This window comes from Eurosta solidaginis, chromosome 1 (assembly GCF_040869045.1).
Source record: "Eurosta solidaginis isolate ZX-2024a chromosome 1, ASM4086904v1, whole genome shotgun sequence".
Classification (NCBI taxonomy): domain Eukaryota; kingdom Metazoa; phylum Arthropoda; class Insecta; order Diptera; family Tephritidae; genus Eurosta; species Eurosta solidaginis.
In genome coordinates this window covers 221,269,060-221,281,711 of record NC_090319.1, presented here as the reverse complement: position 1 = coordinate 221,281,711, position 12,652 = coordinate 221,269,060, and the positions used below count along the sequence as shown (strand labels likewise).

The window sequence follows — 12,652 nt, the reverse complement described above, 5'->3', positions numbered from 1 at the left end:
GACTATACACTAATTGAAACAAGCACACACAATAAAAATAGCAATGATACAGAAAAATTAAAAAGACTAACCAAAAACTTTACAAAATTTGTCAATTCTCAATTGACATTGTTATGCACAGAATTCCTGGACATATTACCACTAGAAACAGAACCAATTCCTTCCAATAATTTTTATAAACAAAAACTACACATGAAAGACGACAGCCCAGTTTACATAAAAAACTATAGAGTTCCTCAGACAAAAAAAGGGGAGAAAAGCAAACAGGTTAATAAGTTAATCGAAGATGACATAATAGAACCTTCCATATCAGAATACAACAGCCCAATCTTACTAGTCCCTAAAAAATCACTTCCAGGACATACAGAAAAAAGATTGAGATTGGTTGTTGATTACAGACAGCCACCGTGGTGTGATGGTAGCGTGCACCGCCTACCACACCGTATGCCCTGGGTTCGCACCCCGGGCAAAGCAACATCAAAATTTTAGAAATAAGGTTTTTAAATTAGAAGACAATTTTTCTAAGCGGGGTCGCCCCTCGGCAGTGTTTGGCAAGCTCTCCGGGTGTATTTCTGCCATGAAAAGCTCTCAGTGAAAACTCATCTGCCTTGCAGATGCCGTTCGGAGTCGGCATAAAACATGTAGGTCCCGTCCGGCCCATTTGTAGGGAAAATCAAGAGGAGCACGACGCAAATTGGAAGAGAAGCTCGGCCTTAGATCTCTTCGGAGGTTATCGTGCCTTACATTTATTTTTACATTTATATAAAAAGTTAGCAGCAGAAAAATTTCCACTCCCAAGAATTGATGACATTCTAGATCAACTTGGAAGAGCAAAATATTTTTCATGTCTGGACCTTATGTTAGGCTTCTATCAAATAGAATTAGACCCGGACTCTATGGATATAACTTCTTCACAGCCAAATATGGCACATATAGATTCAAAAGGCTACCGTATGGATTAAAAGTAACACCTAATTCGTTCCAAAGAATGACATTAGCGTTCGCAGGCCTCAAACTGTAGGGACTTTGTTAATATTTTTATTATTGTTTGTTAATATTTACTTTATAAATTTTAACTTTGTTATTTGAGATATTTTAGAATTTATGTTTTTCAAAAGAAAATTTTAGACTTTTATATTGATTCAATTTTGTGACAGAAATAAATAGTTTTTGGAATACAAGAAGTTAATATTTTAATATTTATTAACCAACTACATTGGCGATTTTGCTGTTGTTGAGACCATTATCCATAAAGAACAACTTCGACATACATTATTAATATATTGCAATCTGCGAAAAGTAAAATAGTGTTTATTACAAATGCGAATTTATATCGAGTTTTACCAAAATCAAGCCGTAAACCGTTACATACTGTTACATACAATAGGAAATCTTAATATTTCAGCGCGAAGAGTTCATAACTTATAAGAAATAACGATTTTGTTGCTAATCAATGACTTTGAAAAGAGCGGAAAAAGCAAAAGAAACATCCACAACAATAAAAATTCTCATCATTATATGCAATTAACTCATCTGTATCATCATAATCATCAAACATCATCATAATCATCGAATATCATCATCATATGCAATTGATTTATCATTGAACATAATTGTTTCTACTAAACATGCAAATACATATACATATATGTACATACATTTGTATATGTAGTTATTCGAAAATCATCTTTTTCACGAAAATTAATGTCAAGAACAGCAGTGCACATATAGTAAACAATAGCAGTGAAATTCCATGTGCTGAAGATATATTACAAATCCAAGTTCTTGGCTAGTGCAGAATTAATTTGACAAATTAGTAAATTAGTCAGAGAAATGAATGTGCAATTAAAAATTGTAAAATAATTTAAAATAGTGAAATTGATTAACAATAAAAGTTAATTGTCGAATATTAAATTATTTTTACTAACGCAAGTCCATGCTACCATAAATTTTTCTACAGTACAATCAGAGCAACAACAATAGAAATATCAACATAATTGTCGAATATTAAATTATTTTTACTAACGCAAGTCCATGCTACCATAAATTTTTCTACAGTACAATCAGAGCAACAACAATAGAAATATCAACACATATTACAAGCAAATCAAATATAGTCAGACATTGTAGTGAAAATCAAATTGGTGAGCTGTCTCGTGTTATTTTATGTTTGATATTTGTATGTATTTATTTTTATATGTATGTATTTAAGTATTTACACATACGATAATTTAAACTAAATACTTTAAATTATATATTTAAAATAGTTTTAACTGTAAACACTCTTTTCCAGAAATCTCCTTTCTTCTTTTTATAATTATAATTATTATTTATTTATAATTATAATTATAATTATTATTTATAATTATAGTTCCAATAAATATATTTGATTTGCTCTTAATCGAAAATTTACTTTAAAATTAGTTAAAATGTTTCGTTCTCCACAGCACAACAATATACAAACTACACTCACAAACAATTTAAATGACTCACTAATTGATTTACCAAATGAAAATTTTTCTGCACATATTATTAATCCTTATGAAAATACTAGAACAAATGAAATTTCTGCAACGTCAATTAAACTTCCACAATTTTGGACTAATTGTCCTGACGCATGGTTTGTACATGCAGAAATGCAATTTAGCACTAAAGGTATTACTCAAGAGAATACTAAGTACGAATATATTGTAACAGCACTTCCGCAGGAAGTAATTATAACTATTTTAGATTTCATTTAAAATCCTCCTCAGAATAATAAGTATTCTGAACTTAAAAAAGTTCTGATAAATAGATTTTCACTTCGTGAAAATTCTGAACTAGATAAAATTTTAAGTGATTCTGAGATGGGTGGCCGTAAACCCTCAGAATTTTATCGCTCATTGGTTTTGCTTGCAGGTTCAAATTTTCGTGAAAATATTTAAAAAAAAACTTTGGATCAGGAAATTACCAATGAATTTAAATGCAATTTTAGGTAGTTCAACTTCAAATAATATTAACGAGCTAACGAATTTAGCGGACAATATTTGGGAGGTGATTAATAAAAATGAAGTTTTCACAGTTAATTTAGGTAATAGATCTCAAAATTCTGTTATTGAAAATTTAGTTAAAACAACTTCTCTTATAAAATTTTCAAAAATTATCCCTAGAGTTATCAGAAATTAAAACTCAAATTAATGAAAATCGTTCACAATCACGATCAAATAAAAGAAATAGTTTTCGAAATACATTTAGGCGTAGATCTAATTCACGTAATGACCCAAATCGGTTGTGCAGATTTCACTATAAATTTGGAGATAAAGCAATTAAGTGTGAACAACCTTGTTCATATAGTAAATATCAAAATTCAACAAACTAAATTCGTCCGTTGTTGCAGCGACAAACAACGGAAATTTGGAATTTTCAACTCGTCGCTTATTTATTTTTGATAAAGAAAACAAACTAAATTTTTTGAGATAGTGGAGCAGAAATTTCAGTATTACCTGCATCAAAATTTCCATATGCAAAACGTTCGGATATTATTCTTACTGCAGCTAATGGTTCAACAATTTCTACCTATGAAAAGAAGGTATTAAATGTAAACTTAGGTTTACGTCATGAATTTCCCTTTACATTTTTGATAGCTGAAATAGCAAAACCCATTATCGGAGCTGACTTTCTTTTTAAATATGGTCTTTTGATAGATATTAAACAAAAACGTTTAGTAGATCCATTGACAAATCTATCTGTTAACACAATTTCATATTTTTGTAACATTCCTCTTCCCAAATTCTTTACTGTTGATAATCAATATACAAAATTATTTAAAAAGTTTCCATTACTTATCACTGAACCAGATTACACAAAGCCAGTAAAACATACCACGGTACACAAACTTATAACAGAAGGTAATCTTCATATTCGAAGCCCAGGCGCTTAGGCCCAATTAAATATAAAATTGCTAAAAGTGAATTTGATTTTTTAGTTAAAACAGGAATTTGTCAACCTTCTAATTCTTCAGTAGCTTCTCCACTTCACTTAGTACAAAAAAAAGAATCAAATGACTGGCGTCCTTGTGGTGATTTCAGAAGATTAAATGTTTGTACCATACCAGATCGTTATCCATTACCGCATATTCAAGATTTCAATATGAATCTCCATGATAAAAAGATATTTTCAAAGTTAGACTTAGTTAGAGCTTATCATCAAATACCTATGGCTAAAGAAGACATTTATAAAACTGCGATTACCACTCCTTTTGGCATGTTTGAATTTATTAGAACGCCCTTTGGTCCTAGAAATTCAGCTCAAACTTTTCAAAGATTCATAAATGAAGTAGTAGGTGACCTAGATTTTGTATTTACCTATATCGACGACTTACTTATCGCAAGTGAAGACGAAGATCAACATTTAAAAGATTTAAATACACTTTTCAGCGTCTGACAGAATACGGTTTGAATATTAAACCCAGTAAATGTACTTTTGGAGTTATGAGCATTGACTTTTTGGGACATAATATATCTAGCTCAGGGATCCGACCATCGGATGACAAAGTATCAGCTATTCGTAGTTTCGAACGCCCAAGGACAATTAAACAAGCACAAAAATTTATTGGAATGGTTAACTACTATCATCGTTATATACCAAAATTAGCTGAGTACACAGGAAAATTATACGATTTAATCAATCGAACGGATAAGAAACGAGACAAGACTTTAGTTTGGGATGACACATCCAATATAGCCTTTGAAAGTATTAAAGAAAAGTTTGGATCTACGATATTGTTAAATCATTTTAACAAAGATGCAAAACTATCTTTAGACGTAGATGCTTCTAATACGGCAATTGGTGGCGTAATACATCAATCGTTTAATGGTATTTTAGAACAACTCTCATTCTTTTCAAAGAAACTGTCTCCGTCTGAAATTAAATACAGTACATTGGATAGAGAACTTTTGGCTATTTATTTGAATATTAAGCATTTTTGCTATCTCTTAGAAGGACGTCAATTCACAGTGTATACTGATCATAAGCCTTTGATATTTGCTTTAAATTCAAAGACTGAAAGAAGTCCGAGACAAACCAGAAATATGGAATTTATCGCACAATTTACCAATGACATTCAGTATATAAAAGGGAAAGAATATATTTTATATTATCAAGAGCATTTGAAGTTAATGCCATTAAAAGTACAGAATTAAATTTCAAAATATTACAAGTTGAACAAGAAAAATATGAGGAACTTAATCAGTTGAAATCTGGAGAACAATCGCAAAATCTTAAATTTATTCAAACTCCGATTTTAAATTTTAATATTTTTTGTGAGATGACAGGTGAAAATCCTAGACCTTTTATACCGAAAAGTTTACGAAAGACAGTGTTTAATATGCTACATGGGATTACACATCCTGGGATTAGAGCTACACGTCGTTTAATTAATAAAAAATATTTTTGGCCAAAAATGAGCAAAGAAGATCTGGTCGAGAGAATGTATAAATTGTCAAAAATCAAAAGTAAATCGTTACACTAAATCTACAGTAACTAAAATTCCTATTCCTAAAAAAAAAATTTGAACATATTCATTTAGACATTGTTGGACCTCTACCTATTTCGAAAGGATATCGTTATATATTAACAATAATTGATAGGTTTACACGTTGGCCAGAGGCTTATGCACTAAGGGAAATTTCGGCATCTGAAATAGCAAATAAATTTGTTAGGGAATATGTTTCACGGTTTGGAGTACCGTTGCAAATCACTACTGATCAGGGAGCGGAATTTACGTCAAAATTATTTGCTTAATTAATGAGATTGCTAGGTAGTCATCATATTACAACTTCTGCATATCATCCGCAAGGAAATGGTATGATAGAAAGGTTTCATAGGCAGTTAAAGGCTACGATTATGGCTAAAAATGGAAAAAGTAGTTGGTATGATCAGTTACCGATAATACTTCTAGGTTTACGATCAGTATATAAGGAAAGTATTTCCGTCACATCTCTGAGATGGTTTTCGGACAAAATTTACGTCTACCTGGAGAAATGATAGTTCCTTCTGAAGAAAATATTTCTCCAGAAGAACTTTTACAAAGTTTAAAAATTTAAATTCAAATTTAACACATAACAAAAATCTTAATACAGACATTTATATTCCAAAAGATTTGGAAACTTGCAAATATGGTTTTTTCGGGTTATTAATAAAATAAATTTACAACATCCATTTGAGGGACCTTTCAAAGTTGTGGAAAAAGACAAAAAATATTTTAAGCTAGAAATAGATGGTGATATTAAAATAATTCCGAGAGATATACTTAAACCAGTTTTTATTGAAGTTCAACCAACCTTAGACACTAACCATTACACTAACAACATTACAAAAATTAAGAAACATGTTACGTTTAATTTATTTGACATTAATTCTCTGGAAGGGGGAGTATTGTAGGGACTTTGTTAATATTTTTATTATTGTTTGTTAATATTTACTTTATAAATTTTAACTTTGTTATTTGAGATATTTTAGATTTAGGTTGTTTTTGAATTTATGTTTTTCAAAAGAAAATTTTAGACTTTTATATTGATTCAATTTTGTGACAGAAATAAATAGTTTTTGGAATACAAGAAGTTAATATTTTAATATTTATTAACCAACTACACAAACCTTCCCAAGCATTTCTCTATATGGATGATTTGGTTGTATTAGGTTGTACTGAAAAACACATGTTAAAAAAGCTAAGAGACGTGTTCGCCACGTGTAGGAAATACAACCCAAAATTACATCCAGATAAATGCCTATTTTTCCGCCAGGAAGTAACTTAGGACATAAGTGCACAAGCAAGGGAATATTACCCGACCCAAGCAAAATTGAAACAGTTCAAAACTACCTAACACCAAAAACAGCCGATGAAGTTAAAAGGTTCGTAGCGTTCTGCAACTTGTTATGAACCCCTTGACGTTAATACCATCTTCCTCATTCAGGAGCGCCCTTCTACTACCCACAACTATGGTGTGTGCACTGGCTTAATCCCGGAGCTTCAGCAGCGTGAGTTCCTAAACACAGCTGTGAGTAAAGCACACCCTCGCCAACAAGGTCAACAAGATAAATTACTCTTGCATACATTGTTACAATCCTAAAACTTACACTTTCTCTGGTACTTTCCCACATCTCTTAATCCACCCCGCGATAACACCTTACCTTCGCAGCGTAATGAGTATTGGACGGCTGCCCTCTGCCCTCCCTTCCATGGCTTTCAGCTGGTGATGAAGCTCCATTAGTTACCACACACATTTCCTCAGGAATCAGACCATCATTCTCCAACTTAAATTTCCATAGTTAATTTTATTCAATACAATTCACATTTGTACTTATTGTGTTAGTTGCTTACACTTAGGTATTTAAGAATACATTAACACGTTTTTATATTTCTATATCTATGATTCGATATTCATTTACAACCTCCATTAACTTATGTAGTAAGAGTCAAATTTATGTCAAGTATGACTAACTATTTTGTTTGGGGGTAAGCTAAATGGAACTACTGACCTACCTCAATATATGAACATACATAGTTATTACATGGCTTCTTCGTTTAGTTGCGGTTGCCCAAATAAGAAAAACTATGTATTAATGTACAGTGAAACGCATGTATATTCTTACAATGAAAAAAAAACTGAAAGGAGATGTACTTAAGTTCTAATTCTGCCTAAAAATATATGGCAGAAAGATCTCCTCAAAAGACAAAACAATAAAAACCGATGTGCAACAATGAAAGCTGAGTAGTGGGTTGTATACATATCGTACATATGCATATATAAATGTATATACCCAACAGGCATTTCTGTAAATAACTTTAAGTTTATAAAAGCTAAGTCTAAGCGCTTTCGATATTAAGTAGGTACATTTTGGTTTTCTTCAATAGTCTTTTTGTAAACGTTGAAACCGAATGTTAGTTGATGGTTTAGTTTTATAAACAGGAATCAAATACCTTGCTTTCTTTTAACATTTTTATGCAAGCTTACAGTTGGAGTTTCTAACCAACTTTCCAGTTTGATCATTCTACGTTTTCTTTCAAACGTTTCGTGAACGAACAGTCAGCCTTTTGTAAGCTTAATATCTATTTTTTTTTGTAAATCATTTAAAAACTTACTTTCACTTTACTTTGTTTGTTGGGTATATGTATACATATGTGCATGCATATATTTTAAAAGAGAAACGCCAAACCTCAGCCTTAGTAAATCTTTCAACAACACTTAACTATGCAAAAAAAATAGTAAATTATTATTCTAATGGAACTTACATTTTATGTCAACGATGCCGTGCCCAACGCAGCGCAGAAGGCCTCCCCCGCATCCGCACTATTGGCGTTGATCTGCATTATCTGGCCTTTCTTTCAAATTTAATTATTAGTCTCAACCCCTAGTCAGTGATTGTAGATACGAATTGGTTTGATTACTAAACCATATGGAAAAGTGCTGATATTAATTCAAGCGTGCAAGTATCAGCTTATGTGTATGTATCATTGAGGGAAGTCTAGCTCCTAGTCATTTTTATTTATAATTACTTCACGATTTTTCCTGTCTCCTATATTTCTGATTTACAATTTTTACATTTATGCATAATTTATTTTCAGGTTTTGTTGAATCTTCATTTAAACGAGTGACAATAAAATATGTATTAGTCGCCTTATATTATTAGAATCCTAACGCGAATTTCTACTTTTCACTTATAATGATCGAATCTTTGTCGGTATTAAATTATTGCATTTGGATTACATAGAAATATTCAGGATAGGCGACTCATATTTTTGGAATCCTACTGAGATTTCTACTCTTTACTTATAATGGCCGATCTTTACGAATTACATTCAATTTTGAATGGAATGTTTATGGAATATTATACATACTTTTTCGTTTGTTTTACTTACAAGTGTAATATAGTAGATTCATTCGCATTAGCTACCTTTAGGGCTTATGGGATATTGGTGGTAGTACAACTGGCGCAATGTGGTTGTATATGGATCCTTGAATGATTATGCAGTTTATGTGATTTTGGGAAATAATCGAGCCAAAACTGAATGCGCTGGGCGGTTGTGCCGAATTCATTAAATGATGAAGCAATTTATATGTTTCCTTGTGCAAGTCACAACTAGATCAAATAAAAAGCAAATGTTTGAGTAAAAGCAGCTTGTGCCGTGGGATCGTGCTGAAATAATTAGATGAAGATGCAATTTGTTAATTTACACGTGCAATTTCGATTGCGGCAATATGGTGAAGTAATTCAACGGATTAGATTCCAATTTTTCGTGCAAGGCCTACCTTCATCCTCTTCAGCAGCTCCAGACAGAAAGAAAGAAAATAGGCAGGAAAAAGGCCCGCAAACCAAGCTAACTTCTGTCAGATACCAAAACTATGTCTCGCTAATCAGCTGGTTGACTGTTATGGTTAGTTGTGATGGTGAGTCTCCTAAATGTGTTCAATAAGTATTGAACCAAACAGGGGTAGGCAAGTAAGCAAGAAAAATATTTATATTCCTTGTGAGTTTGTAAGGAAATTGGACAGTGTGTAAAACGTTTACTGAATATTTGTACCGAATTTCGCAGAATACTCAAGACAACTAGCTAGGCTGAATATTTCCTTCGATTGGACAGACGAATGTCAAATAGCTTCTGTCTACTTAAAAGAAGCATTAATTATTCCAAAACTTTTGCAATACCAGACTTCAATAAAGAATTCTGTATAACAACAGACGTTAGTGGGTATGCTTGCGGATCAGTCCTTAGCCAAGAACACGATGGCAAACAGCTACCAACCGCTTACGTTTCTAGATCTTTCACAACAGGTGAAACCAACAAAGCTACAATAGGAAAATAATTAGCCGCAATCCATTGGGACATAACCTTCTTCAGACCATACGTCTATGGCAGAAATTTCCTAATTAAGGCCGACCACCGCCCTTTAACGTATATTTTCTCGATGAAGATTCCTTCATCTAAGTTAACACGAGTAAGACTCGATTTAGAGGAGTATGATTTTGAAGTGGAGTACATTGCTGGAAATGAAAACCGCATCCCGGATGCATTGTCTCGCATAAACATAACAAACCTAAAAGAAATGTCAGCGGAAGCATGCAAAGTAATGAAAGTCACTTCTAGATCAGCAGTTAAAAATACTAAAGATAATATTAACAAGTAAGAAAAGTTAAGTTCGGGTATAACCGAACATTACATACTCAGCTGAGACAAAATAAGGGAAAATCACCATATAGGAAAATGAACCTAGGGTAACCCTGGAATGTGTTTGTATGACATGGGTATCAAATGGAAGGTATTAAAGAGTATTTTAAAAGGGAGTGGGCCATAGATCTATAGGTGGACGCCATTTCGGGATATCGCCATAAAGGTGGACCAGGGGTGACTCTAGAATGTGGTTGTACGATATGGGTCAAATGAAAGGTGGTAATGAGTATTTTAAAAGGGAGTGATCCTGAGTTCTATAGGTGGACGCCTTTTCCGGATATCGCCATTAAGGTGGACCAGGGGTAACTCTAGAATGCGTTTGTACGATATGGGTTCCAAATGAAAGGTGTTAATGATTATTTAAAAGGCAGTGGGCCTTAGTTCCATAGGTGGACGCCTTTTGGAGATATCGCCATAAAATTGGGCCAGGGGTGTCTGTAGAATGCGTTTGTACGATACGGGTATCAAATGAAAGGTGTTTATGAGTATTTTAAAGGGAGTGGGCCTTAGTTCTATAGGTGGGCACCTTTTCGAGATATCGCCATAAAGGTGGACCAGAGGTGACTCTAGAATGTGTTTGTACGATATGGGTCAAATGAAAGGCGGTAATGAGTATTTTAAAAGGGAGTGATCCTGAGTTCTATAGGTGGACGCCTTTTCCGGATATCGCCATTAAGGTGGACCAGGGGTAACTCTAGAATGCGTTTGTACGATATGGGTTCCAAATGAAAGGTGTTAATGAGTATTTTAAAGGGAGTGGGCCTTAGTTCTATAGGTGGACACCTTTTCGACATATCGCCATAAAGGTGGACCAGGGGTGACTCTAGAATGCGTTTGTACGATATGGGTTCCAAATGAAAGGTGTTAATGATTATTTAAAAGGGAGTGGGCCGTAGTTCCATAGGTGGATGCCTTTTCGAGATATCGCCATAAATGTGGATCAGGGGTGACTCTAGAATGTGTGTGTACGATATACGTATCAAATGAAAGGTGTTAATGAGTATTTTAAAAGGGAGTATGCCTTAGCTCTATAGGTGGACGTCTTGTCGGGATATCTAGAATGCGTTTGTACGATATGGGTATCAAATGAAAGGTGTTAATGATTATTTAAAAGGGAGTGGCCCTTAGTTCTATAGTTGCACACCTTCTATAGTTTGCACACCATCGCCATAAAGGTGGACCAGAGGTGACTCTAGAATGTGTTTGTACGATATGGGTCAAATGAAAGGCGGTAATGAGTATTTTAAAAGGGAGTGATCCTGAGTTCTATAGGTGGACGCCTTTTCCGGATATCGCCATTAAGGTGGACCAGGGGTAACTCTAGAATGCGTTTGTACGATATGGGTTCCAAATGAAAGGTGTTAATGAGTATTTTAAAGGGAGTGGGCCTTAGTTCTATAGGTGGACACCTTTTCGAGATATCGCCATAAAGGTAGACCAGAGGTAACTCTAGAATGCGTTTGTACGATATGGGTATCAAATGAAAGGTGTTAATGATTATTTAAAAGGGAGTGGGCCTTAGTTCCATAGGTGGACGCCTTTTCGAGATATCGCCGTAAAGGTGGACCAGGGGTGACTCTATAATGTGTTTGTACGATATGGGTATCAAACTAAAGGTATTAATGAAGGTTTTGAAAGGGAGTGGCCCTTAGTTGTATACATATGTGATGGTATCAATAAACCAATCCAATCAACATGTTTCATCCCTTTTTACGTATTTGGTATAGAATTATGACATTTTTTTAATTTTTCGAAATTTTCGATATCGAAAAGGTGGGCGTGGTCATAGTCGGATTTCGCCCATTTTTAACACCAAGATAAAGTGAGTTCAGGTAAGTACGTGAACTAAGTTTAGTAAAGATATATCGATTTTTGCTCAAGTTATAGTGTTAACGGCCGAGCGGAAGGTCAGACGGTCGACTGTGTATAAAAACTGGGCGTGGCTTCAACCGATTTCGCCCATTTTTACAGAAAACTGTTATCCTCATAGTAGCTTTGCCCTTACCAAATTTCATAAGGATTGGTAAGTTTTTGTTCGACTTATGGCATTAAAAGTATTCTAGTCAAATTAAATGAAAAAGGGGGAGCCACGCCCATTTTGAAATTTTCTTTTATTTTTGTATTTTGTTGCACTATATCATTACTGGAGTTCAAGGTTGACATAATTTACTTATATACTGTAAAGATATTGAATTTTTTCTTAAAATTTTACTTTTAAAAAATTGTTTTTTAATTGTGCTAATTTTTACTAAGCACACATATAGTAATAGGAGTAATACTGTTTTCACACAGAAACTTAATGATCTCATTTCACCTGCTAATGAAATCGTAAATTTTTTGCTTTCACACAGAAGTAACTGCTCGATTAGTATGAAGGATGAGACAGACAATCATGGCGGAACGATACAAGGTGGGAGCATGGTGACATACCTACAAACAAAA

General features: G+C 33.5%; 1 protein-coding gene across 5 annotated transcripts in view; it reads right to left on the bottom strand.

Annotated features, from left to right (window-relative positions):
• Positions 1 to 12,652, bottom strand: part of LOC137237028 (xylulose kinase) — a 1,135,242-nt gene that overhangs the window by 1,077,351 nt on the left and 45,239 nt on the right. The window contains exon 2 of one of the 5 annotated variants that reach the window (XM_067760168.1): positions 8,900 to 9,120. The exons of 3 other annotated variants lie outside the window; for them this stretch is intronic. The gene's annotated coding sequence lies outside the window, so the exon portion shown is untranslated. Of the gene's footprint in view, positions 1 to 8,899; positions 9,178 to 12,652 lie in introns of all 5 variants that reach the window. One more of the 5 variants, XM_067760169.1, reaches the window with a different exon arrangement.